Source organism: Pinus tabuliformis, chromosome 9, assembly GCF_031772625.1.
Source record: "Pinus tabuliformis cultivar Carrire ecotype Pingquan chromosome 9, CPIR1, whole genome shotgun sequence".
Taxonomy (NCBI): Eukaryota; Viridiplantae; Streptophyta; class Pinopsida; order Pinales; family Pinaceae; genus Pinus; species Pinus tabuliformis.
In genome coordinates, this window is record NC_142307.1 from 433742206 (window position 1) to 433769741 (window position 27536).

Sequence of the window (27536 nt, forward strand, 5' to 3'; positions counted from 1 at the left end):
TTTTTTTCTGTGACGTGTATGAAGTCGCAAAAAAAACCCATTTGAGAAGAATAGGCGCTGAACCTTGGGTCAAAATTTTAGAGCTTTTCGCGCGATATTTTCGGAGATATGATCTGAGGAAGTTGGTCTTTTTTTAGACTCTTGAATTAAAAAAACAGGTAAACTGGGGAAAATCGTCATAACTTTCTCTCTGAAGATCGGATTGAAGTTTCGTAAGAAGATACAGAAAGAGGATGGACAGCAGTTTCTTTTGGGTGTTTTTCAGATCCAAAGGTCAAAACAGTGACTCATGTCATGTCGTACAAGTTAGCTCTACTGAACTAGTCTATAATCAAGTCACTGTGGGAGATTTCACATAACTCTTCCTTGGAGAATCCAATTTGGGTCAGACTTGTGGCATTGTAAAGAGGACATAGAGAGATACTACAGGTCACAAGTTCAGAACTAGATGATTGGAAAGTACAGAGATACATCAGAGGAAATATCGAGCTCCTACAAAGTGAAAAAAGGTGTGTAGATTTTTTTAACTTTTTGCTTAAGCTTGGTTGGAAAATTTATTTTGAAGGAATTCAAAGGGCATAGTAGAGCATTATTATCGGTAACTGATGCCCCGAGGAAAGAAAATGCAAACACCTAGTAAGGAACCTGAAAGCTCTAGCATGACTCATGAAGAAGAGGAAGAAATGCTACATGATATATCAAAATTACAAGAACAAGTGCAACAAATGTCACGCTCACAAAAGTTAACAGATGCTAAGATAAATGGTGTGGAAGCTAAGATAAATGGCGTGGAAGCTAAGATGAATGGCATGGAAGCTAAGATGGACAATTTGAAGATAGATTTGAACACAAATTTGAAGACAGGCATGACAGATTTGAAGACAGATTTGACTAATTTTCTACAAGAAATACTTACTAATGGTGAAAAGGTAGTAAAGGAAACTCATGATGAGAACAAAAGAAATGTTAATCATGATTCCATAGACACTAATGTTGGATCGAAGAATCACCATATTCCAAAAATCGATATGAGGAAGTTTGATGGCAAGGATCCCGCCACATGGATATTACAGATGGAGCAATTCTTCGATCTCAATAATGTGCAAAACACACAAAAGGTACGTATGGCAACTTTATATTTGGAACCAAATCAGTTTGTATGGTATCAATGGCTTTGTTCTCGTAAACAATTTATCACTTGGGCAATTTTTACGGAAGAATTGATAGCACATTATGAGGATACAAAAAGCAACACTTTTTTTAGCCAATTGATAAGTCTCAAACAAAAGGGTTCAATAATGGAGCACATTGAGGAGTTCCAAAAATTGAACATAAGGGTAAAAGATATTCCAGAGGAGCATAGGATTGATGTGTTCATAGGGTCTTTAAAGGATAATATCCAACATGATGTGTGCCTTTGGGAACCTGATTCATTAGAGAAGGCATTCAGGTTAGCAAGAAAAATGGAAAGCAAAATTATGGCAACTAGGAAGCATACCATTCACAACTATAAAGACGGAAGTGTTGTTGCCCATAGTCTTCCACAACCTACAAGGTTGACACCACAAAAATTGGAAGAAAAAAGAGCAAAAGGGCTTTGTTACAATTGTGATAGCAAATACACAAAAGGTCATAAGTGTGCTGAGAAGAAATTATTCTACATAGATTGTGAAGAGGAAGAAGAAAAGGAGCAAGAAAGGTCAAAAGAAGAGGATATATTCCAGGAACAAAGCCTAGATGAAGAACAAATAAATCCGACCATATCTTGTAATGCATTGGCGGGAATTACCACTCCTCAAACCATCAAGATAGAAGGACAAATCAAGAAGAAAAAGGTAATAGTGTTGATTGATTCAGGAAGCACCCACAATTTTATTCATTGTAGGGTAGCAAAAGAATTGAATTGCTTCCTATATCCAGCACCAGAGTGTCAAGTGATGATTGCAAATGGAGGAACAATAAATTGTTCTGGAAAGTGCCATAATATCAAGCTATCCATGGGAGAATATGTATTGACTAGCCCAATGCTTTCCATTCCAATGGGAGGTGCTGATGTTGTACTAGGAGTCCAATGGCTACAATCCTTGGGTACAATAGCTTTTAATTTTCAAGAACTTTTCATGAAATTTTCTGTGGAAGGAAAGGAAGTTGAATTAAGGGGTATTGCAGGGAAACCAGGAAAGATAATCAGCTCTAATGGCATGACAAAGCTTCTAAAAAAGGAGCAAAGAGGTGTAATTGCACAATTATGTTCGCTAGATGTTTCCACATTGGAATCATCTATTTCTCCAGATCTCCAAAAAGTCTTGGACAATCATTCCAAGGTATTTGAGACTCCCAAAGGTCTCCCACCTATGCGTGATCATGATCATGCTATTCATCTGATTCCAGGAAGTGTTCCTCCAAACATCAGGCCGTACAGATATCCCTATGTCCAAAAAAGTGAAATTGAACGTATGGTTGCAGAAATGCTAGAGGCTGGTATAATTCAACCGAGTCAAAGTTCTTTCTCAGCTCCAGTAGTATTGGTGCACAAGAAGGATGGATCATGGCGCATGTGTCCAGATTATAGGGAGCTCAACAAGCTCACTATTAAAGATAAGTTCCCCATTCCTGTCATTGATGAATTACTGGATGAATTGCATGGATCAATTTACTTCACCAAGTTGGATCTTCGTTCAGGATATCATCAAATCAGAATGAAGATTGAAGACATTCCGAAAACGACATTTAGAACTCATGAGGGTCATTATGAATTTTTGGTCATGCCTTTTGGCCTTACCAATGCACCTTCAACATTTCAAGGTTTGATGAATTCAATTTTCAAACCATTCCTTAGAAAATTTGTGTTAGTATTTTTTGATGATATACTAATCTACAGCAAGTCTTGGAAGGATCATGTTGAACATGTTGACAAGGTGCTACAACTATTGGAGGAGAAACAATTATATGCAAAAAGATCCAAATGTTTCTTTGGAGTCCAGGAGGTGGAATATTTGGGTCATATTGTATCTCATGAAGGAGTTAAGGTAGACCCTAGCAAAATTAAAGCCATTAAGGAATGGAAAATCCCCACATCCATAAAGCATCTGCGAGGATTTCTTGGGTTGACAGGGTATTATCGCAAGTTTGTTAAGAATTATGGGAGAATAGCAGCACCTCTAACAACATTATTGAAGAAAGATTCATTTTCATGGACTCCGGAAGCAACAAAGGCCTTTGAACATCTTAAAGAGGCAATGTGCCAAGCACCGGTCTTAGCTACACCGGACTTCACAAAAACCTTTATTGTGGAATGTGATGCTTCAGGAAATGGAATTGGTGTTGTTCTAATGCAAGATGAAAGACCCATTGCTTTTGAAAGTCGTCCAATCAAGGGAAAGTTTTTAAGCAAAGCTATTTATGAGAAGGAAATGTTGGCAATACTCCATGCACTTAAGAAATGGCGACCCTACCTAATGGGAAGACACTTCAAGGTAAAAACGGATCATGATAGCCTTAAATACTTTTTAGAACAAAGATTATCCTCTGAAGAGCAACAAAAGTGGGTCACAAAGATGTTGGGTTATGACTTTGAAATCATCTACAAAAAAGGGAAGCAAAATGTGGTGGCAGATGCACTCTCAAGAAAGGATGAGGATGTGGAAGCATTGTTGTGTGCCATTTCTATTATCCAACCAGATTGGATAAACGAAGCAAAGGAGGAATGGAAGAATGACGAAGAAGTGTGGGCACTTATTCGAAAGCTACAACAAGATTCCAGTACTTCTGATACATTTAGCTGGAAAAATGATTCGTTATGGTACAAAGATCGCTTATACCTCTGTAAGAATTCCCAGCTAAAACAAAAGATTCTTATGGAATTGCACACTTCTCCCTTAGGAGGGCACTCAGGATTTTTAAAAACTTACCACAGGGTTAAGAAGGAATTTTTTTGGGATGGCCTTAAATCAGATATTCAAAAGTTTGTGGCGGAATGTTTGGTTTGCCAACAAAATAAAGTTGAAACAATTAAGACACCGGGTCTATTACAACCTTTATCCATTCCAAGCCAACGTTGGGAGGAGGTTTCAATGGATTTTATCACAGGTTTACCCAAGTCTGAGGGAAAGAGTGTCATCATGGTGGTAGTTGACAGACTTACCAAGTATGCACACTTTTGTGCATTATCACATCCATTTAAAGCCAGTACAGTTTCTACTGCATTTATGGAAACAGTTCAAAAGCTACATGGAAACCCAAAGATTATTGTAAGTGACAGAGATCCCATTTTCACTGGAAATTTTTGGACATAATTATTTTCTTGTCTTGGTACTCAGTTAGCTCATAGCTCATCTTATCATCCTCAATCTGATGGGCAAACTGAGATAGTAAACAAATGTTTGGAAGGATATCTTCGTTGCTTTGTATCTGATAAACAGACACAATGGGTCAAATGGTTGCCTCTGGCTGAATGGTGGTATAACACTTCCTTCCATACAGCAACAAAAATGACCCCATTTATGGCACTTTATGGGTATCAACCACCATCCATCACATCATATTTAAGAGAAAATTCTAAGGTTCAGGCAGTGGAACATCACATCGAACATCAACAACAAGTCCTCCAACTCTTAAAGGATAACCTCGTGTTGGCACAAAATAGAATGAAACAACAGGCAGATCAACATCGCAGTGAAAGAAGTTTTGATGTAGGTGATTGGGTATTCCTACGGCTACAACCATATAAGCAAATGTCCCTAAAGCAAGCTAAGAAGGATAATAAATTATCACCAAAGTATTATGGTCCGTACAAGGTGTTGGAAAAGATTGGTACTATGGCATACAAATTGGAGCTTCCTGCAGCTTCTCGATTGCACCCAGTTTTCCATGTTTCATGTTTAAAGAAGGTTATAGGCGACAAGCTCCCAGTTCAAACAATATTGCCAGAACTTGACGAGGAAGGAAAAATTATATTGGAACCGGAAGCAGTCACAGAAACAAGAACTCGACAGCTACGAAATCGATCAATTTCAGAGTATCTTATCAAGTGGAAGAACTTATCCGCTGAAGATTCCACATGGGAGGATGAGAATTTTATGCAGAAGTATCCAGAACTACTCAAGCATTGAGGACAACACTTTTTTGAAGGAGAGGGGCATGTTGGGTCCCTATAATACTAGTGATTACCCCATTACTATTGTAGTTATACCCCTTATTTATATTGTTGTGCCCCTATTACCCCCATATTGTTATTTCTGTGCCCCATAGAATCCCTCTATTGTTATTTTTGTGGCTTTATATTATTATTGTTAGGTCGGCTGGATTATATTGTGACTCCTTAGACTCCTATATATAGAAAGGAGGTTTTTTCATTTGTATCATCCAAGAATTGTTCATTTATGTAATGTAAAGGAGGTTGCCCCCTCGAAGAGGCTGAATTCTAAGGCGTTGATCTTTCTTTTCTATCTTTTCTTGAGCTGGTTTCATAACATAGTTACATCCTACGTATAGATGAGGTTGTCAATTGTATGAAGAATCTGGGTGAAGAACTGTCTTAGTTGAAAAGGTTTTGAGATCCTTGTCTGCTAAATTTGAACCCAAAGTGTCTGCCATAGAAGAAAAACAAGATCTGTGGAATATCACTATGATGCAGCTTCACAGAATCTTAATTACCTTTGAGATGAGAAAAGGAGGACCATCAGATAAGAGAGAAGCAACATTTAAAGCATCAACAAAAGGAAAAGAAATGCTCTATGAATCAGGACACATCTCAGAAGAAGAAGATGAGGTAAATTTTGTCAAGCAGTTTCAACGGGGTTCTGGAAGGTTTAAAGGTAAGCTACATCTCAAATGTTTTTCTTGTGGAAGAGTTGGTCATTATGCTGCTAGATGCCCTCATGACAAAGGGAAGATGTCTAAAGAAGGTAATAGAAGTTATTATACTCATGATGATAGTGATGGCTTGTCCAATAGTGATGAAGACGATCAAGAAATAAGACTACTCATGGCATATGAAAATAATGACTCAGAAAAAGAAGATTTCCTTAAAGAAATCAATCAACTTAAAATCAGTTCGGCAGAAAAGGATACAGTCATAAACGCAGTGACAAATAAACTCACTGAAAAGGAAAAACACAATGAGGTGTTAGAATGTGAAGTGGTAAGTCTAAGAAAAGAACTTGAAAAGACAAAGACTCTGAATCTTAGATTTGCTAAAGGATTAGAAACATTAGATGAAATCCTCAAAGTTCAACATTCGCCCATTATAAAGATGGGTCTTGGTTTTCATGAAGGTGAATCTAGTTCACAAGGTAAGGTAAGAAAATCCAATGAAAAATCTGAGATGCTCAACAAGGAAATAGAAATTCAACCACATCAACAACTAAGGAAAGAGATTCTTCAAAGAAAATATGTTATGCTTAATTGTGGAAGTAATAGTCAGTTATTTCCTTCAAAGAATGATGTTTAATGTTTTATATGTTATAATTTTGGACATGTTGCAACAAAATGTAGAAGAAGAATGGTTCAAGATAATTACACAAAAAAATCATCAAGTTCTAGGTACTTTAAGGGATATTTATTTCCTTGCAATATGTTTGGTCACAAATCTATTGATTGCAATAAAAGGAATATGAAACATATAAGATGTTATCATGTAACAAGTTTGGACATAAAGTAAAGGAGTGCAGGAGAAAAATTCAGACACCAAACCAAAAGAAGCATACATCATCTCAATCCCAGCTATTGAAGAAGACAAAATTATTGTCAGAAAGATGTGGCATAGCTCAGTTTGCAGACATGACAGACCCAGGGGAAGCTGAAAGTGTAAAACTTTAGTATTCCAATTTTCATACACACTTATTATGAAGAGAAGTTGTGTATATACGTGAGTTAGACATTGCACAGTCGCGTATATGGTGTTCTGAAGAAAAATCAATGGTACAGACTACGGAAAAGGAGTCTGATATGATTCAGTCACTTATCTTCTCTAGTTGATCATGGTATGGCATAGGTTCAGGTGGATCATATGCTTCGAATAATGCATTTGTTGGCATTATGATGTATGTGTTGTACTTGATGGTAACCCACTTGTAGCATAACAACTCACTTGTATATGGTAACTAGAGGAATCTACATAAGAGATATCAGATGTGACAGAATGCATGATAGTAGTGTTTATAGATGTGATGAAATGTAGGGAAACTTCAAGGAATCAGTTTAGAAGGCAACTCACTCTGATGAAAGATCATAGTATAGCAGGTAAACAATAAAGAATTGCAGATCAGACTACATAGAATGAAGAAAGAGAGGTATACATAGGTTCCCCTTGACCAAGATGCATATACACGTAGGTTAATAGAACAAAAGAAGCATATAATGTACACATTCACTTTCACAGAAGGAAAAGCACGTATACCTTGGAAAGCTAAGTTTCTAGTCCAAAGTATTTGGTCCATGGTATTTTGATCCATGGTATTTGGTCCGAGGTATTGACCCTAGGTATTTGATCCAAGGTATTGGTCCTAAGTGGTTTTGGTCCATGGTATTGAGAAAGGCCTAAAACTATATAAGGAGGAGAAGATCATTAGGCCAAGGCAAAAGTAATTGAATATTTGATAAGGTGTGAGATCCAGTATGCAGGTTATGGGTTTATGAGGCTATGCTTGGTCTGAGCCAAGGAGGAACCTTAGCGGTTAATGGAGCACAAGATCTAATGATGGATTGGGATCTTAAGGCTTGGAATGAATTATATTTATATGGTTTGATCATGTTTATTCTAGATCTGTATACTGACGCGTGTGTTGTTCTATAAATATTATGATCTAAGTATAACTGAAGTTTGGAATAGCTGCAAAATTATGAATGAATATTTACAAATGTATACGCTGGTTGACTTTGGTAAAAGCGCTTATACATGCAGGTTCGACACATATAAGCAACGTATACTTTATTGACTATGATGTTTGAAGTTGCAGTTGGTTTTGGTTGTTGATGCAGATGTTATAGACATTTTTGTGCCTCACAGCATGGAGCATGAAATGTCAATAATCTGAGGGATCCAAAGTCCTCAAACATGCTGTTCTTACCCTTAGAGGAACAAGGTCAGCAAACCACAGCTCTGCAAATCAGTCTTCCACTGAAAAAACACTCAAGACAGGTCAATTTTGGATCAAAGCAGCTGCTCCAAAGGGTACCTGCGTTGCATAGCAGGTGCAACAAAGGCTACCTGCGTTGCAAAGCAGGTAGGACAAAGGCTACCTGCGTTGGGCGTAACTGGACATGTGGAGGAATCTTTTTCTCGAAGTGCCAGTGCCCAGGAAGCTTCCAGAAAGGCATGTGATCAAAAGATTCGCCTAATAATGAGTTAAGAGCTTCTAGAACTCCAAGTGGAAGGTAGAAACTCCAAGTGAAGGACTGAAGAACAACTGGAGTTGAAGAGCACAGCAAGTCACACATCAACATGACTTACCTTCACTCCAAAACTCTATATAAGGATCTCATCCCATGGGATCTAGAGGGCGGAATTCAGTGCAAAGAATCGCTGTTGGTTTGCAGTTGTGAAGTATTGGGTGATTGCTTGAGGGAGGTGAAGAAGAGATTTCTCTCCGTCGGGAAGGTGATGCTGGATTGGACCTCGCATGGTTGTATCACCGCCTGAACCTTACTTCCATATATTAATAAAGCATTTGAGGTTCTTCTATTCGCATGTGTTTCAATGATGTATTGTCTTACTTGCGTCTTTGATTTATGCTAATCCTTAGATCGATTATGAATGCATGCTTCTTGTAGTTTCCTTTTCTTGTCTTATTTGCAGGATCTCGTGTAGCTGGGCCCGTGAAGAGACTTGGAGCTGGGAGCAAACGGAAAACAAAGGAGATAGGATCGACCATTTGCGCAAGACATCGGTAAGTGGATCTATCCCTTTTTATCTCTTGCATGTCATAAAGAAGAAACTTTAGATAGCTTTGCTTTCAGCTGTTGCTAAGGAACTATCACCCTTAGAGTGGGTTAGGGTCATTCCGAGTTGGATACTTTCCCCCACAACAGACTGGCGACTCCGCTGAGGACCGTGTCTTGTTGGTAGCTTGTGTATTCTTGCTATTCATCTCTTGAACAAAGGGAGTACCGAATCGAACTGCATGCGAGTCCTTCGAATGCAAAGTAGAGGGCAGCTACTCTAGCCCAGTGCTGGGCATGTTCATGATTTGAAGAGCTGATCCACAAGGACTCTTTTTTGCTCTTTGTGATAGTGTTCATCTTCCTTAATCATCCTCTAGAGTATACTTGACTGATAGCCTCTGATTTGGCCAAAAACCGTTGAGTTTTGAGCAAACTGTGACTCGGAATCTGGGAAGGACGAGAGTTGTCTCGTTCAGTGCAGCTGCAACAAAGGCTACCTGCACTGCAACGCAGGTCCCGAAGGGGCTACCTGCGCTGCATCCCTGTTTGACAGTGCAGTACCTGCGCTGATCCAGTTTTGCCTTGTGCAACTGGGGTTCCCCACTGTCTGTTGCCCAGTTTTCACTATTGTTTTTGCAGCCTGCTGTCAACCTGTATACCCAGCTGAGACCACTTTTCTTTGCCCTCATTCCGCCTCAGTTGTATGTTGAAACCGTGATTGTTCTTATTGTATTTCTTGCTTTCATTCACAGTTTCTCGTAGCGAAAGTGAGCCAGTCTTGCTGTGACCTCTTAGATCTAGACCTTTGAGAAAGCGTCATTGTGATCCTAAGAGCTAGTTTATCGCTATTCATAGCTGCTTGGGCATTTACTTTCGTTTTCTGGTTCGAATTTCAGTATTTCTTGTGTAGAAATGAGTAAATCTTAAGGTGTTCTTTTGATTTTTGGACAATACTCGTGTGCTTTCGCTTGAAATTGAATTCGAAATCGTACAACAGCTTTCTTTTTGTCATACACAACATTAAGAAAGAAGAAAAGAAATACTTGCATTGTGCATGTGCATTTTGACAGTTTGCATGTCGATTTAGGGAAAGTGCATTAGTGTGTGCTCCATGATCTGTTTGAAAAGATGATGTCTTTCTTTTCCTTCAGTAGTTAAGGTTTTCATAAGTTGAAAGAATTCAAAAAAGCTTGCTTATCATTCTTAGACTGCATTTAGGAGTTGTATATACATCACGTGGTGATCCATAAAGGCAAACTGCTAAGCAAGATCAACCTAAAAAGAACTGAATTTATCTAACAACGCTTTGAAACATAACGAAACACAGTAGAGGTCTAGGTAGAGACGTGAACCGGCGTCGTTAAACATAGTGACTGTTGATCTCTACGAAGGTGGGTGATTCCTCCTGAGGGACGATAGCACTAATACGGACTTGTGCCCCCGCGTACCGTCGCGTATATTGGGGGACCCCTATAGGAACAAAGCCTTTATCCATAGGAAGCCGTGTCGGCCGCCCTACTGATCGCGATGCAGTGAACACAGCATTCACGAAGATCGACCACTCGTACCGTAAAACGTATTCTGTGGTTTCGTGAAAGGTTTGGCACACCCTTGCCTAGAACTCCAGAGTAGTTTCTTTTGGCCTTTTTCAAACTCTATAACTGAAAAAGTCCATCCAAGCATTTGTCACTTCGGGCTCGTTAATACATCGAAGGAGACTAGAGTCATCTTTAGCTTTTTCTTGACTCTTAAAAAGTGAAAAAGCAAGTTGTGTCTAAAGCGTCGTCATATAAAATTCATCTTAAATGGAACATAATCACCCCTATTCCTCCATTGATCTTCGAAGTTAGTCTTTTGGCATCGTAAGTTCTTGTAGAATCGCTAAGAAATCTTTTGGATAGACTAGATATGTCTGAACAACCGTCGACATCTAGGACTGTGTAGTCTGACACAGCAGCAGCAGAACCTCCTGCTACTACTCCAACGATGTTCGCTGGTATACCATCTGTCCCGGCAAATTGTCAACCACAAGTCGGAGTCCAATCAGGGACGACAATATGGTTAGTTCCTTTTTCTTCATCCAGATTATCATCTGGTACTTCTTATGTTGAAACTCAACAAATTGATCCAATGTGTCTTCAAGGGCCAATTTGCCCTTTAAGTACTGGATTTCCACCATGTGGAGGGCAGTATGCTCTTTCATTGTTCCCTCCTAGAGAACAACCATATGAAAGTTTACAACAAGGATCAGGTCAAACTAGAATTACATCCAGCGGTTGGGTACCAATACTGCCTCAACGATCAGGAGTTGCATATTCATTGCGACCAGTACACCCTGTGTCGAATATTACCACCACACCTGCTATGGCGAATGCGTCGCAAGTACAAGCGCTACCTGTTGTAATACAACAACCTCTTGTCTCAGCGGCTCAATCACAACCTCAGGGTAGTGCCTCCTTATCTGGAGTGACTCAGGCTCAAACAAGTACTGTGACTCCTCATCTTGGTCAATCATCCAGTATTGGTCAACAACAAATGGTCCAACAACCACAACTGGTTCAATCTCAGCAACCGCCATTCCAGCAATCATATCAAGGACCTGAGCAACAAGTCTTTGTAAGTAATGGGCAACCATGCTATAATGGTTATGCCCATCAACCTTGTCAAAGTTGTCAGCATTATGCTGGTCTGCAAAGACCCATTGCTCAGGCGATACCATCTTATCCTGGATATGCTTCACCTAACCTGAACCAACAGTTGCCCTTTGTAGCAGCTCTAGAATTGCCAGATCTAAACCGGCTGACGAATGATCCAATTGCTTATGCCCCTTGGTGGCCAGCGATTCCGCATAAACTTCCATCAGACATTCCTAAATTCAATGGAAATCCAGGTGAAGATCCGTCGAATCATGTGATGACATTCCACCTATGGTGTTCATCAAACACCCTGAATGATGATTCGATAAGACTTCGCCTCTTCCAGAGGACATTGACAGGTCCAGCGGCTAAATGGTACATTGAATTGCCAAGAGCCTCTTTCGACAATTTCAGCTCCTTAGCCACGACTTTCTTAACCCATTTTCGATTACCGATAAGGTATGAAACAGGAACAGAACTCCTTACCAACTTCAAACAGACAACGGCCACTCACATATCTGATCATATACATGAGTGGCGACGTCGTCGTAGGATGGTGAAAACTTACGTTCCCGATCAGCTGTTAGCTGAATGGTTTATAAAGTCATTACTTCCGGTTATAACGGAAGATGTGGCCAAGGGAGGAGTCGTAACAGAGGAGCAAGTCATTGCTCGTGCTCAATACTTAGACTTAGTATATACTCAGTCGGGCACGCTCTACGACAAAATACCTGACGCCCCTAGACCTGAATTTTCATTTCCTCCCCCTCCTGAATCGAATACTAACTCTCACGCCAGTAATGGCGTGACTGGCAAACGCAAAATTTCTAGTCAAAATGCAAATGAGGAACTTCTTGCCTCAGAAGTAAATGCCATGTCGACCGACAAGGGCAAACAACTGAAGCAACCAGGGGGCAAGAAGAAAAAGAAAAGGAAAGGGAGACCCCCGACAGGGTGTCATATATGCAATGAGGATCATTGGACAAAAGATTGTCCACATATACCTGAAGTTAAGAAACTCTTCAAGAGTTCAAAAATCCCGGCAGTATTGACTGATCCGTTTCCTAATCCAAGACAAAATCTGGTTGCGAATCAAAATGCTTCCCGATCCCAAGTGCTTATGTTGTCCACCTCAAAGCAGCAGAATAATGCTTTGACAAGGAATAAAGGTTACCGGAATCCACAGCGGTCGAATAACAAGGCTGATAAACAACCTAGTAGTTCGACAACAACTTTGAACGAAGTTGTGCCACCCATCGTTCCTAAGCCAATAATAAACTCGCCAAAAGGAGTAGTACACAAATCGACATTTAATCCTCGTGCAAAAGTAGCACAGAATTATAATATAATAGAGGACCTGACCCAATCGTCATCCGCTATGTCGACACTTGAGGTAGCGCAAAATTGCACCTCCCAAGAGCAAGCTTTATTATCAGCCATAGGTGGGATTGGCCCAATGGATTCCAATCTTATGGCCTTTGATCATAAAGGATATGACCCTCAGTTACCAGCTCAACAAGCTTTCCTTATTCAAGTGAAAGCCCTAAACAAAACTGTTCATCGAACAATTATTGATGAGGGGGCATCTACATGTCTTATGTCGATGAGTTGCTGGAAAAATTTAGGCTCACCACCCTTGTCGAAATCGTCAACGACGTTAAAAGCATTTGATGGACGATCATACACTCCATACGGGATTTTAAATAACTTGCAAGTTGAACTGGGGGGCAAAACAATAGAAGTTGATGTTGAAGTAATCGACGGAAACCTCGATTACAACATCCTACTGGGAAGGCCTTGGATATATGCCATGGCTGCAGTTGTGTCGACCTACTTCAGGAGGATTGTATTTCCTTTTCAAGGAAAATTTACAATCGTCGACCAACAAACATTTCTCCCCAACAGTTCTCAAGTTACGGGAAGCAGCACAATGATCCATGAAAGTAATCAATCACTCCAAAATATCGGAGTAGGTCTCCTAAAAGACCCTGCCTTAATGGGTACTTTTGCCCTACCGCCGGCGAGTAATCTGGCGGAAGTAGCCACAGTGGAAACCTACAATATGAAATCTTCTATATCCAACGGATTCAGAAGATTCCTAAATATTTTGTCAGCATGGATCGTCGCCCTAATGGAAATACTGTAAATACAGTGGGCCCCGAGGACGGTTCTTATATCGTGTCAACCTCGTTAAAAAATGAAACAAGGAGTCATGAGGATAGTTCTTTTACTATGTCAACCTCATTAAAAAATGAAACAAATCCCCTTTTCAAAATTCAAAGGTAAACCTTCATTCCAACCACCAAGTTGAATGCAATGAAGCTTGGGGGGCACCCTCCTTTGACATGCGTTATTATGATGCTGGGGGCATGCAAGAACCGAGCAGTTTTAGCACATAGTTCATGCTCGTTAAAAAATAAACATAAGATTGAGCAGTGTTTTGGAGCATTCGAGCTCGTTAAAAAATGAACCGGTAAATAACCATTTGAGACCGTAAATTCATCAGCCATAAAAGCCTTGGTCGTGTTTGTGCACCATCACCTCCACTTTTCATTTGGCCGATCATTCACATCCACTTGATTGTTTACCCATTTTGAGGAACAACTGCGAAGAGTGATTTCACCTAGCCATCCTTGTAATACTGCCGTGATTGGAAAATTCCAACCTGTACCTGGAATCTGCTGCTATCCCTGTTTATCACTCGTTCCTCAAAAGACGAGTCTTCTTTGAGCTCTTTTCACTGACTCGTAAAATATGAAAAGATTGCTGAGTCTTGGCCTTCCGGCTCGTTAAAAGGATTGGAAGAGCTATCCCTCCTCTAGATTTTAATCTTTTTGGACCTGAGGGATTATTGCACAAAAAGATTGAGCGCTTGTCTAGTTCGGCTCGATAAAGCTATCGAACATTCATCCCTTCTGTATTGTTTTATACTTTTTCGGACTTAAGGGATTAGATGATGAAAAAGGACCTTTGGAGTCCACTTTATGTACCCTTTTCAGACTCTCTAAAAATGAAAAGGACCGAGCTGTCTTTGTCGCTGGGCTCGTTAAAAAGGGGTGATAATCGACAAACTTGTCTATAGACGAGAACGAGTTTCCCTATCGCTAGGCTCATTAAAAGCATAGCGATGGGCTTGCCCGAAGGGCAGGTTATAGATCAAGCATATGTTATCCTCCTCAAGCTTGTCAAAAATAAAGAGGTACTGGTCAGAAATGACTGGGGAAAAATTTGGAAGAACCTCAAAGCTTAATGGTAGCAAGTCGCTCTTGAACATGACACTTTTGCCTCCGTAAATATCGGGTTGGGTTATTATCATTCACCGGTCCCTTCACCATGGTCTCGCCATACCATCCATACATGGGGTAATGCTACCGATCCATCTCATCAGTGTCGTTATATGTTCAAGAGATGTCATTCAGAAAGTGTCAACCGGGTCCCATCCACTACCATACATCATCTTTCATCCTTCCATGACCGCCACCCTGAATCATATTTCACAGATCGTTTTCACCATCATCACCAGCTCCGTTCCGTGTCACTGATGTGGGATTCATTACGGCCCTCCTTTGACGGATCGCTTCTTGTCGACATCAGCTCACTATCCAAGAAGTTGATCTAGGAACACCCCCTCAGTACTTTGAAGCTTGCATGCCTCAATGGCAAGTTTCTCACTTCCGGCGATAGGTATACATTAATGACCTTCGACCGGGGGACTTTGCGTGGTGTTCGACGTCAGATCCTATATTCACGCCACATGAATTGTGCTGCAGTACCTTGAGGGTCATCATCATTATCGGTGATTCCTCTCGCGCTTGTTAACAGTTTACATTATTGACTGGTAATCAAGCGATGTCTTTCCATGTTCGACTTCAAGAAATTCTCACATGGATCGACTTGTACTTAGTGTGAAGATCGGAAGTTTGAAGACCCCGGATCTAGTTTCATCCATCCGGGCTGCGATATATATTCAGGAGATAAAAACATAGACATGTGCAACAGATGATTATCCTACTGAAAGGATGATAATTAAAAGCAGAGAATTATCCGTCTCTTATCAGACGATCTTCTGTTTATGTACGGCAAATGTATTTATAAAGATGAGCATGGGGAATGCCCGCCTCAGCTAGATCATGAAAAGAAAGTATGAAAAGATAATGTATTGTATTGTATTTTGTTACAGGTCACCTCCCGACGATTGAATGAACTTCGGATCCTCCTAATAAAGCATTTCACCCGATAAACGACCTCATACTTTAGGGGGCAACTGTTATAGACATTTTTGTGCCTCACAGCATGGAGCATGAAATGTCAATAATCTGAGGGATCCAAAGTCCTCAAACATGTTGTTCTTACCCTTAGAGGAACAAGGTCAGCAAACCACAGCTCTGCAAATCAGTCTTCCACTGAAAAAACACTCAAAACAGGTCAATTTTGGATCAAAGCAGTTGCTCCAAAGGGTACCTGCGTTGCATAGCAAGTGCAACAAAGGCTACCTGCGTTGCAAAGCAGGTAGGACAAAGGCTACCTACGTTGGGCGTAACTGGACATGTGGAGGAATCTTTTTCTCGAAGTGCCAGTGCCCAGGAAGCTTCCAGAAAGGCATGTGATCAAAAGATTCGCCTAATAATGAGTTAAGAGCTTCTAGAACTCCAAGTGGAAGGTAGAAACTCCAAGTGAAGGACTGAAGAACAACTGGAGTTGAAGAGCACAGCAAGTCACACATCAACATGACTTACCTTCACTCCAAAACTCTATATAAGGATCTCATCCCATGGGATCTAGAGGGCGGAATTCAGTGCAAAGAATCGCTGTTGGTTTACAGTTGTGAAGTATTGGGTGATTGCTTGAGGGAGGTGAAGAAGAGATTTCTCTCTGTCGGGAAGGTGATGCTAGATTGGACCTCGCATGGTTGTATCACCGCCTGAACCTTACTTCCATATATTAATAAAGCATTTGAGGTTCTTCTATTCGCATGTGTTTCAATGATGTATTGTCTTACTTGCGTCTTTGATTTATGCTAATCCTTAGATCGATTATGAATGCATGCTTCTTGTAGTTTCCTTTTCTTGTCTTATTTGCAGGATCTCGTGTAGCTGGGCCCGTGAAGAGACTTGGAGCTGGGAGCAAGCGACAAACAAAGGAGATAGGATCGACCATTTGCGCAAGACATCGGTAAGTGGATCTATCCCTTTTTATCTCTTGCATGTCATAAAGAAGAAACTTTAGATAGCTTTGCTTTCAGCTGTTGCTAAGGAACTGTCACCCTTAGAGTGGGTTAGGGTCATTCCGAGTTGGATACTTTCCCCCACGACAGCAGAGTTCTGGTTTTGCTTTATGTTCTGGTGACTGCATTTTGGTAACAATGTTCAGATTGATTGATTGTGATTTGCTTCAGAGATGATGGACACGATCTAATAATGGATTAGGATCATAATTAATTATCATTATGTGATATGATGGGCTAGATCTAGTTGCTAACACATGTATTATACTTTATATGTGATGATCTGGGTATGTCTGAAGTCGGAAAGTGCAGTGAAGTTACAAGTAAGTATTTGAAGATCTATACGCTGGTTCGCTTTGATGAAGTTGCGTATACATGGTGATTCAGCTCTTCAAAGTTGCATATACACTCTGATGTATGGTTTTGAGGTTACAACAGGTTCTGAATGATGATGCAGTGGTCTAGGTACAAATCTGTGTACTAGTTACAGTAATCTCTCTGTTCCAATTGATTTGTTGAATTTGATTAAAGTATGAATGAATGTTTGATTCAGTTGTGTCAGAGATTCATGCATTGATTGATTCAGAAATTAATTATTGAGTTTCAGTTATTAGTTGATGTAGATGTATTTGATGGTTGTATTACAGTGGTGATTGATTTTGAGCTTCAATGTTGTTGATGGGTCCAGTATGAAAATTGGATGAAACATGGCCTTCAGATTATGGTGTTGTGTTCCAGGAGTATCCAATATGGAAATTTATGAAAAGTGGTCCCTAGAGGAAGAGAGAAGGTTGTAGGCTTTTGTAGGTTGGTGCCTATGTGCTAGTAAACATATCGGCTAGTACAAGAGCTAGGGTTTTGTAGCTCTTTTCTAGTAGAAGCTGGAGAACGAGAGAAGGTTGTAGCCTTCTACAGGTAGAATCCTGCGTATTGGTATGAGTCTGCACCAGTGCAATGTTGTAAATAGATTTTATTATTATTAAAAGAAGACAGAGATGACAACAGCAGGTGGTTTTCACCCACGTTGGGTTTCCACCTAAAATCTTTGTGTTCATGTGTGTTTCTTATGTGTGATGGTTCGCTCTGTTATTAACTGCATATGGTTACTATTTAATGTTTAATAAAGTATTGATGCACAGACTAAAGATAAACATATGATGAATTAACTGAATCATTAGTCTCTTGGATATACGCTTGTTCCCTTAAACACAGTTGTGTGTACATGCGGGTTGCTCACATGGAAGTAGCGTATATAAATTTGAGTAAAAAAAGAAAAAGATTATTGACTTGACTAATACTAATTCACCCCCCCTCTCAGTATTATTTTGAACAATTTTTATCAGAGCTAGGTCCTTTGGTAGAAGCTTGATCGCTTGAAGGAGTTTCGTAGAACAATGGGAAAGAAGCTAAAGAAGAAAGCATCTCAGAAAAAGAAGACATCTCAAAGGAAATATGACAGTGGGAGAATTGATTGGGGATTATGTGGAAGCAACTCTTCAGATTCAGAATCATCTCAGAATGAAGAACTACTCCAAGCTCTTGAAAAACAAGAAAATGAAGTTCTTGAATTAAGGCAACATATGGAAGAAGGAAGAAAAGCTGAAGAAATCATGAAGAAGCAGTATCTTGAAAAGGAAGAGCAATATCAAGTTGAGGTAAATATACTAAAAGGTAAATTAGAATAAAAGGATAAGCTCTTATGATTTCAAGATAGTACTAAGGTCTTGGATGATATTCTTAGTAGTCAAAGGTCTCTTGCCATCAAAACTAGTGTTGGTTTTCGTGAATCTGTTGAAGGTGAATCTAGCTCACAAAGTGAGGCAAGGAACTCGAATGCAAAATCTGAAATGCTCAATAAGGAGAAGAGAGGTGAATCCCATTAACAACCACAGAAAGAAATTCTTTCAAGAAAATATTTTACTCCTAACCATGGAAATGATAGTCTGTTATTTCCTCAAATGAATAATGTTGAATGTTTTATATGTCATAATCTTGGACATGTTGTAGCAAGATGCGGAAGAAGAATGGTTCAAGACCATCACATAGAAAGATCATTAGCTTGTAGGTACTTTAAGGGATATTGTTTTTCTTGCAATATGTTTGGTCACAAAGCCATTGACTGCTATAGAAGAAATATGAAACATGTAAGATGTTATGGATGTAACAATCTTGGACATATAGCAAAGGAATGCAGGAGAAAATATCAGGCACCATACCAAAAGGAGAAAACATCATCACGCTCTAAGATATGGAAGAAGAAGGAAGTACATTCAAAAAAATGTGGCATGGCATAGTGTACAGACATGACAGAATCAGGAGAAGCTGAAAGTATGAAACTTCAATGTTCTAAATCTCATACACAAGTTTCATGAAGACAAGTCGCGTATATACGTGAGTTCACAGCTACACGGTCGCGTATATGAAGTTTGAGAAAAATGTTGTGGGACAGTCTCAGAAAAACTGATGTGATATGATTCAAAAAATTATCAATTATATTTTTTGTTGTAGATGACTACAGTCTGTGGATATTATTTAGAAGCGTTTTTATCCTAGCAAGTTGTTGATAACTTGATGTATTGATGATGATGCCTTGATACTTCTTATTGATATATGCAATGATTAGATCTAACAGTGAACAGGTGGAACAAGTTCAGGGGGAGAACATGATATGCTTCTAACAAAGCATTGTTGGCGTTATGTTTAGAAATATTTTCAATGATGATGATGCTTATGTTTCTAAAGAGTTTAAATTGATGCATCTTGCTACGTGACGGTTATATGTTTCCCATGATTAAATCTTAGATGATACTTATATTTATTGGGGTTACATAGTTGTTATTCAGATCAGATTTATGGACGATTGTGGATGACTTTTTTATGATGTATATATATGTTGCTTACATGGTGATCTTCATAAGGACAAGGAGAAGTAAAAAGCTTGAGTACACAACTTCATTAATGATGATGAGCCACTCATTTCTTCTATGCTGCAGTCATCATGCCTTCAAAGATGCATAAAGTTCATATGGTGCAGTTATGATACAGGATTCCTATAGATCTTGGCTCTCACACAATTGAGGATTGTTACGGTTGATGATATCAAGAAATCTTGAAAATTAACCATGAGCTCATGGTTTTCTAGATACGTATTGATATCTCTTTGATGGATACATGGATGATTACTTAAGATGCATATTGTTGGTTGGCCAAGAGAATGGTGTTATTGTAGACATAGCAATTTGAAGACATGGATTTTCAAAGACATGGCTTACTTAACCACATAATGATGATGAGTTCTTATCTTATGATGATAGGTTGATACTCACATATATTGATTATCATGGTTGATGCTTATCAGATATGGGATGTTCCCTAGTGATGATACATGAAGGTCCTTGTGGAAAGATCATGCAGTTCTTGATGATGATGTGAAAGATCATAATGTGATGACTATGGTGTTTTCACATATGATATGGTGTGAATGATTTTGTGTTACTGCTTGGAGATATGACATATGCTGAGTTGATTCATGGAAGGTTATGATAAGGCTCTTTCTACTAAGGAAATGAAGCAAGTTGATCTTGATGAGATCAAGAGGTTGAGTTGATATCTATATGCAGACATACTTTGTCACAAGTTGATGATATTTACTCTGTCATATCTTAATGAACATATATAGGTTGCTGGTTTGGATGCTGACATATGCTTATGGTGCAGATCATACATGGTGTGTGATAGTTGTTGATGACTGTCATGGTCTTGTTTAGATGTGTGATATCTATTATAAATGTCATGTATATCATTCGATGTAAAGGGAATATAAATACCAATGATGTAATAATTTGTCTCTATCTATCGTAGTCTTTTGATGAGTCCTTTTTGGTCATATGATGTAATTTCTATAATGTATAAACAATTGGTATATCCCCTCTTGATTCGGAGAATGAGTCAAATTTGGTATATGGATGTATGTATGAGTCATTGATGATAGGAAGGTCAAACTCACATAGTCGAGTGATATATTCATGTTATTATTTTGAAAAATATTTGCAGACTCTGCATGTGCTCATGGGGAGCATGGATGATATAATGCATCTCAACATGTACAAAGGGAGATTTTAATCAGAAAATTCAGCATGTGCTTAGGGGGAGCAAGATCAATGTTTATATTCAGTTGTTCAGATATGGAAGTCCTCTTTTTGGTTAGCCCTTTTCCCTTGATATCAAAGGGAGAGAATAACCCGGTTTTCCCTTTGCGATTGATGTCAAAGGGGGAGAGTATTTTGGTGTTGCTTGTTATCTCTAACAGTTTCTACAACTTGCAATAATCAACACCAACATGGTTGCCATCAAGTCCAAAGGGGGATATTGTTGGAATCATGATGTATGTGTTATACTTGATGGCAACCCATTTGTAGCAGAACAACTCACTTGTATATGGTAACTAGATAAATCTATAGAAGAGATATCAGATGTGATGGAATGCATGATAGTAGTGTTTACACATGTGATGAAATGCAGGGCAACTTCAACGAATCAGTTCAGAAGGAAACTCACAATGATGAAAGATCACAGTATAGCAGGTAAACAACAAAGAATTGCAGAGAAGACTACACATATTGAAGAAAGAGAGGTATACGCAAGTTCCCCTTGACCAATATTTGTATACACGTAGGTTAACAGAACAAAAGAATTGTATAACGTCCACACACACTTTCACAGAAGGAAAAGCACGTATAACTTAGAAAACTAATTTTTTGTTCCAAAGTATTTGGTCCATGGTATTTTGATCCATGGTATTGGTCCATGGTATTTCGTCTGAGGTATTGACCCTAGGTATTTGATCCAAGGTATTGGTCCTAAGTGGTTTTGGTCCATGGCATTGAGAAAGGCCTAAAAATATATAAGGAGGAGAAGATCATTAGGCCAAGGAAAAAGTAATTGAATATCTGATAAAGTGTGAGATCCGGTATGTAGGTTATGGGTTTATGAGGCTCTGCTTGACCTGAGGGAAGGAGGAACCTTAGCGGTTGATGGAGCACAAGATCTAATGATGGATCGGGATCTTAAGGCTTGGAATGAATTATATTTATATGGTTTTATCATGTTTATTCTAGATCTGTATGCTGACGCAAGTGTTGTTCTATAAATATTATGATCTTGGTATAACTGAAGTATGGAATAGCTCCAAAATTATGAATGAATATTTACAGATGTATTGGTTGACTTTGGTAAAAGCACGTATACACATAGGTTCGACACACCTAAGCAGCGTATACCTTATGAACTATGATGTTTGAAGTTACAGTTGGTTCTGGTTGTTGATGTAGAGTTCTGGGTTTTGCTTTATGTTCTAGTGACTGCATTTTGGTCATAGTGTTCAGATAGATTAATTGTGATTTGCTTCACAGATGATGGATGAGATCTAATAATGGATCAGGATCATAATGAATTATCATTATGTGATCTGATGGGCTATATCTGATTGCTAACACATGTATTATCCTTTATATGTGATGATCTGGGTATGTCTGAAGTTGGAAAGTGCAGCGAAGTTATAAGTAAGTATTTGCAGATCTATACACTGGTTAGCTTTGATGAAGTTGCGTATACACTCTGATGTATGGTTTTGAGGTTATAGCAGGTTCTGAATGATGATGTAGTGGTTTGGGTACAAATCTGTGTAGTCGTTATAGTAATCTCTCTTTTCTAATTGATTGGTTGAAGTTGATTAAATTATGAATGAATGTTTGATTCAGTTATGTCAAAGATTCATGGATTGATTGATTCAGAAAGTGATGATTGAGTTTCAGTTAATAGTTGATGCAGATGTATTTGATGGTTGTATTGTAGTGGTGATTGTTTTTGAGCTTCAATGTGTAGAGCTGTAACAAGGGCCTTTTTCACCTCTAGTTATCTCACATTACAAGTCAATCCGGGAGCGTTTTGTTATTGCAAAGGGTATCTCAATTTGAGGCTATTTGTCAGAGTAATGCTTCGTAGTATAGGCCTAAGAAATACAAGAGTAAACGGATGCTAAACTATGGCTAGATTACTTTTGCAGAAATAAATTACACGCAACAACTTTACCAGTCGAGGGTGCGGAAGTAGTAACCCATCCCTCTAGAAACTGTTGAAAGAAAAGAAATTAGAGTATGGATCACGGATATGGGAGCATAGTAGCATCTGTTGTGTCTCACGACAGCCTTGATCCTCCTCTCACACCAAACCAATGAATGTGAGTAAAAAGGAACAGCAGGAAAGTAAAATGGAACGGCAATGCAGAAATGGAACAGCAGTAAAAGGAACAGCAGTAAAGAAACTAAGTCTCGCGAGTTCAACACTCTCAATCCTTTACATCAACTTATACACAAATACAGAGCAATCTTTTATACAAGTAAACAACTTAACCAAATGGAACAGCAAACCATCATAAACAGGAAACGTCAATCATATATAAAAGTAGACAACTAAATCAAATAAACAGGAAACGTCAATCATATGTACAGATAATCTGACATGATCACCAGCAGTCCACCTACAGCGTTAATTCCATTTTCTTATGATCATCACTCCAACTATATGTAGCTAAAGCATTCCACTTATAAATTCTGTAACATAAGTGAACAACTCAGAACAATCGTTATGTGACCAATTCTGGAAATATGATGTGAACCTGTTATAAAGATTTACAATCGGAAAACTACTGATGAACGAATATGGAACAGCATGTGAAATATGTCAAATTATTAAGAATGATAAACAAACCACACAAAGCCAAACTGTAATGATACAATCAGCCAGTGTCCGTTGGAGCCGGGCCCTTAGCTTCCAATGGCACACCGCCGGAATTTACTTCAGACGCAGAGGGGAAATAATACCAAATATATTATATTAACGCATCAACGATAGTACAGCAAAAACTAAGTCTCAAAGAGACTCGATAGTCTGAGTTTCAACTGACTGTGAAGTCTGTAAACAGAAAATAAAGATACAAGATAAAAACCAGAGTCCCTCAAGTCTTCAATGCTACCCTTTTTATACTAGTAATGGCGGAGTTAACCAGACAACAAAATAATTGAATGTAATGATCCCTCAGGATCAAAGATCCTGAGGGATCTGTCAAGCTGTTAACTCCTCTCTTTTCTTTGCCTAGCCTTCCGAACTGACAGTCCCTTATCTCGTCCCAGATTGATTTGCCGAGATTTGCTCGCCCTGGTCTGGACTTTAGTTAGTTTCGAAGGGACAACCGTTATCTTTTCATGGAACTCCAGTTTTGCACTGCGTCTTCCTCCTTTTGTAATTTTCTGCATAGAGAAGACAACTATTAGTAATTGGTCATTCGTGCTCATTCTTATTACATTCTTCTTACTTTATAACAAAGAAAAGATTACAAACATTGCTTGAAACATCACTAAATTATGCATCAAAACATACCTTTCCAATGCTCTACACACCCCCCAGCTTACCCTGTTTCATGGCCTCATGAAAACGTTATAGTTAACATGGAGAGCGGTAAGAGAATAAGTGGGAGAGGGTATCTCGTGAGGAGGTCTGCAACCATGGTGAGCAACGAGATTATCAAAGAAGTAATTCAATTGATCTGCAGGCATGTCATACAAGGCCTGGTATCCTAGTGCAGGGTGCCAAATAATTGGGCTACGGAACCGGTATCCTAACCAAGACGGCCCAGCTTGCAAAAGGTGTTGGCCATAAAGGCTCAACCGTTCAGCAGCCAGCTCAAAATTCTCATAGTTGAATGGCTCCCTGAGCTGGATGCTTGGGGTGGAAACCCGATAACGGAATTTGGCAGCATCCAGGGCAGAATCTTTAATAGCCAGAAAGAATTCCACGCTATTTCGGATCAAGTCCTCATGCATGGGTCCTAACAGTTCCATGACGCCCTGGGTTCTCATGAGGCTTTTGTGTGATTGCCATAGGTGAACTGGGTCTCTAGGCTCGGCCCTGACCCATAGATCTAGTTTGTGCTCCTGCCTCTGAGAGGCATTGTAAGCCCTGAGCCACTGTAACTAATTGACCCCAAACGAGACAAAGGCTTGGAGTTGAATATCTCCCACGAAGGGCCCCGGGTTTAAGTCAGTTTCCTGTTTGAGCACCATATTGTGCAAATAGAATTCACATAGCAACCGTTGAACCTTAACCCCATAATGTTTGCAACAATCAATAAAATCATTAACAGTATTAATCTGAATAGGGGCACCTGCCCTGACAGCTTTTATTTTCAGTCTTAAGTATCTTTCAAGGAGAAATAAAGCATAATTCTTTGCAGGGGCCCTGCAAGTCAAAACATCATCATACAGCGAACATACTGTGTCAAATTGTTTAATAACAGCATCTAATCGACGTGTTACCTTGGCAGCCTTTTCCTGTTCCTTCTGCCATCCTTCAAAGGCCTGACTCTCTGATTGACTCATGTTGCGCAGTTGCTGCTGCAATTCTTCATATTTTGCCCGAGGGATCATTTGTTCTTTCAACTGTTCAGCTTCCTGCTGCAACTCCTCGTATTTTTCTCGAGGGATCATTTGTTCCCTCAGCTGGTCAGCCTCCTGTCGGGCTTGCTTCATTTTGTGGTGCAAGGCCTTGGTTTTTGGATCCCTTTTCCATGAATTCTCAGAGGCAGGGAGTCTTACCTGTACCTTCACGTTTCGCTGCCTGGAATTCGTGTCCCGAATTATCCCTAACGGTGATGCCTCAGTTTGGACCTCTTTGTTTTCCTTTTCTTTCTTCACCTGGATAAAGGGGTACGGTGACCCCTCTATAAATGGAATATCGTCTTGCGGCTCAGTTTTGATTGGAACAGCAGTTGGTCCCAATGGGCTATTTGGTACAGCAGTTTGTTCCGGAACGACATTCTGCTGTTCCATATCAGATGGAACGGCATTTGGTTCCTCAGTGCTGGTCGGACCAGCCGTAGGTTTATCAGCAGAGTATTGACCTACGAAACGCCTATAAGCCCCTTGCCTTCTCTTCTGACAGGACCCTGCTGCATTTGTTCTTCTTTTTCTCCTTACGGTCCTTCTTATTCTCAGACTGGCTTTCAAACTTCTAATTTTCTGCCGAAGCTGGGCTATAATATTCAGCAGTCTCTGCTGTTTCTTTCTCAATTTCTTAATTTCTCTTACCTCGGCAGTGGGTGTATGAGTGGCCCTCAGCTCTGTCCCTCTTTCATCGAGGGTTTCTTCTGGCATTCTGGGAACGGACTGTTCCCGATAAGCATTTTCATTCCCCACATCATCAGCAGGTGGGTTTTCTTCTGGTGTCTTGGGAACGGATTGTTCCCGGTCGGTATTTACATTCTCTCCATCAACAACAGGGAGGTTTTCTCCTCCTGCTATCTCTTCATGCAGTTCTTCATGTGCCTCTTCCTCAGAGGGTCCCTCAGGAGGGCTTGCTGGACTGGAAGGTGAAGTATAATCTCCCAAGCTGGCCAAGATAGTGGCCAGCTCTTCTTCCTCCATGGCGACTTGTGGAGGGCTGCCTCCCAATTGTTCCATCTCCTCCTCCTGAATTGGCTGCTCAATGGCTGCCTTCGGGTAGTCGGCTTCGGCCTCAGAGTCAGAAGGTTTCTTTCCTTCCTCGGCTTCTGCTTCGTCCTCAGTTTGTTCCACATTTTCCCTCGAAGGTTCCCATTCTGGCATAGGTGGCTCATCTGTTATTTCGATCGGCTGGTCAATGCTTGGCTGGATTTTCTCCAGCCTGCCTTTTATTCTTGCCAGCCGAGCTGACTTCCTAGGTCTCTCGGGTCGCTCAGGTGTACTGGCCACCTGTTCTTCCACCACCACCTTTTTACGTTTTTTAGATTGTTCTGTCGTGCCAAAGGGATGCCTACGTTTCGAGGCAGCACGCTCTTCTGCGGCCCGTTCCTTATGTTTTTCTACATGTCCAGATGCCCTAGAGGAGCGTTTTCGTTTTAATAACTCCGTGTTTTTCTTGGGTTGCTCGGGTGTATCCGAGGGACGCTTAGGTTTTGGTGATTCTCTGGGCTCCTCGGGTGCTTCAGAGGTACTAGCAGGGTGCTTAGCCTTTGGGGATGGTGATGCTCTGGGCTCTTTGGGTGCTTCAGAGGTACTAGCAGGGTGCTTAGCTTTTGGGGATGGTGATGCTACTCCCCCTCCAATTGCTGTAATAAGCTCCCCCCAGCTACTCTGCTGCTGAGTGAGACTGTAGCTCACTATCAGGCGGATCAACCCATGGTGGCTAACTACTGCGTCTTCATGGTGTGCCTTTTCCAGGCTCCGAGAGGCATCATGCAATAATGAATTTAACAATGTAGGGAGATGCACAAAACATTTTCCTTTTAACACAGCCAAGAGATTAAGATGACGCGGTCTTACCACATCTTTTCGGCCCTCGCAGGTGATGTAGCTCTGCACTACTTTTGCCAATTCGCTCCAGGGTTCTCCCAAGGTTGCCAGCAACATTCCTTTCCCTTTTACTGTTAGATTCTGTCCTTCGTCTTGGAAAATCTCTATGAACTTCTGCAGCCTCTCTTTCTTTGTCATCCATATTGGTCCTGAGGCTGGTAATCCTGTTACCTCCGCGATTATTTCCTCCGTGACGGTTATCTGCTTTCCACCCACTACGGAGTGTTCTTCCTGCAAGTTCTGCAGAAATTCCATGGCCACAATTTCATTTGATTCACGCAGGCGGCTAAAATAAGTTAACCACCCCGCCCTTTCTAGGATCTCCCAAGCAGCTTCGGAGACTACTAGCTCACTAGGCTTGCTTCTGATAGCCTTGCCTCCCATGGTTCTGTTTCGGGCTCCTAGATG

At 40.1% G+C, this 27536-nt stretch overlaps 1 pseudogene; it reads right to left on the reverse strand.

The window, feature by feature from the left end:
• The window catches only part of LOC149149024 (kinesin-like protein KIN-14C pseudogene), a 50471-nt pseudogene extending 24069 nt beyond the window's left edge, over positions 1-26402 (reverse strand).
• Positions 26403-27536: the final 1134 nt, after the last annotated feature.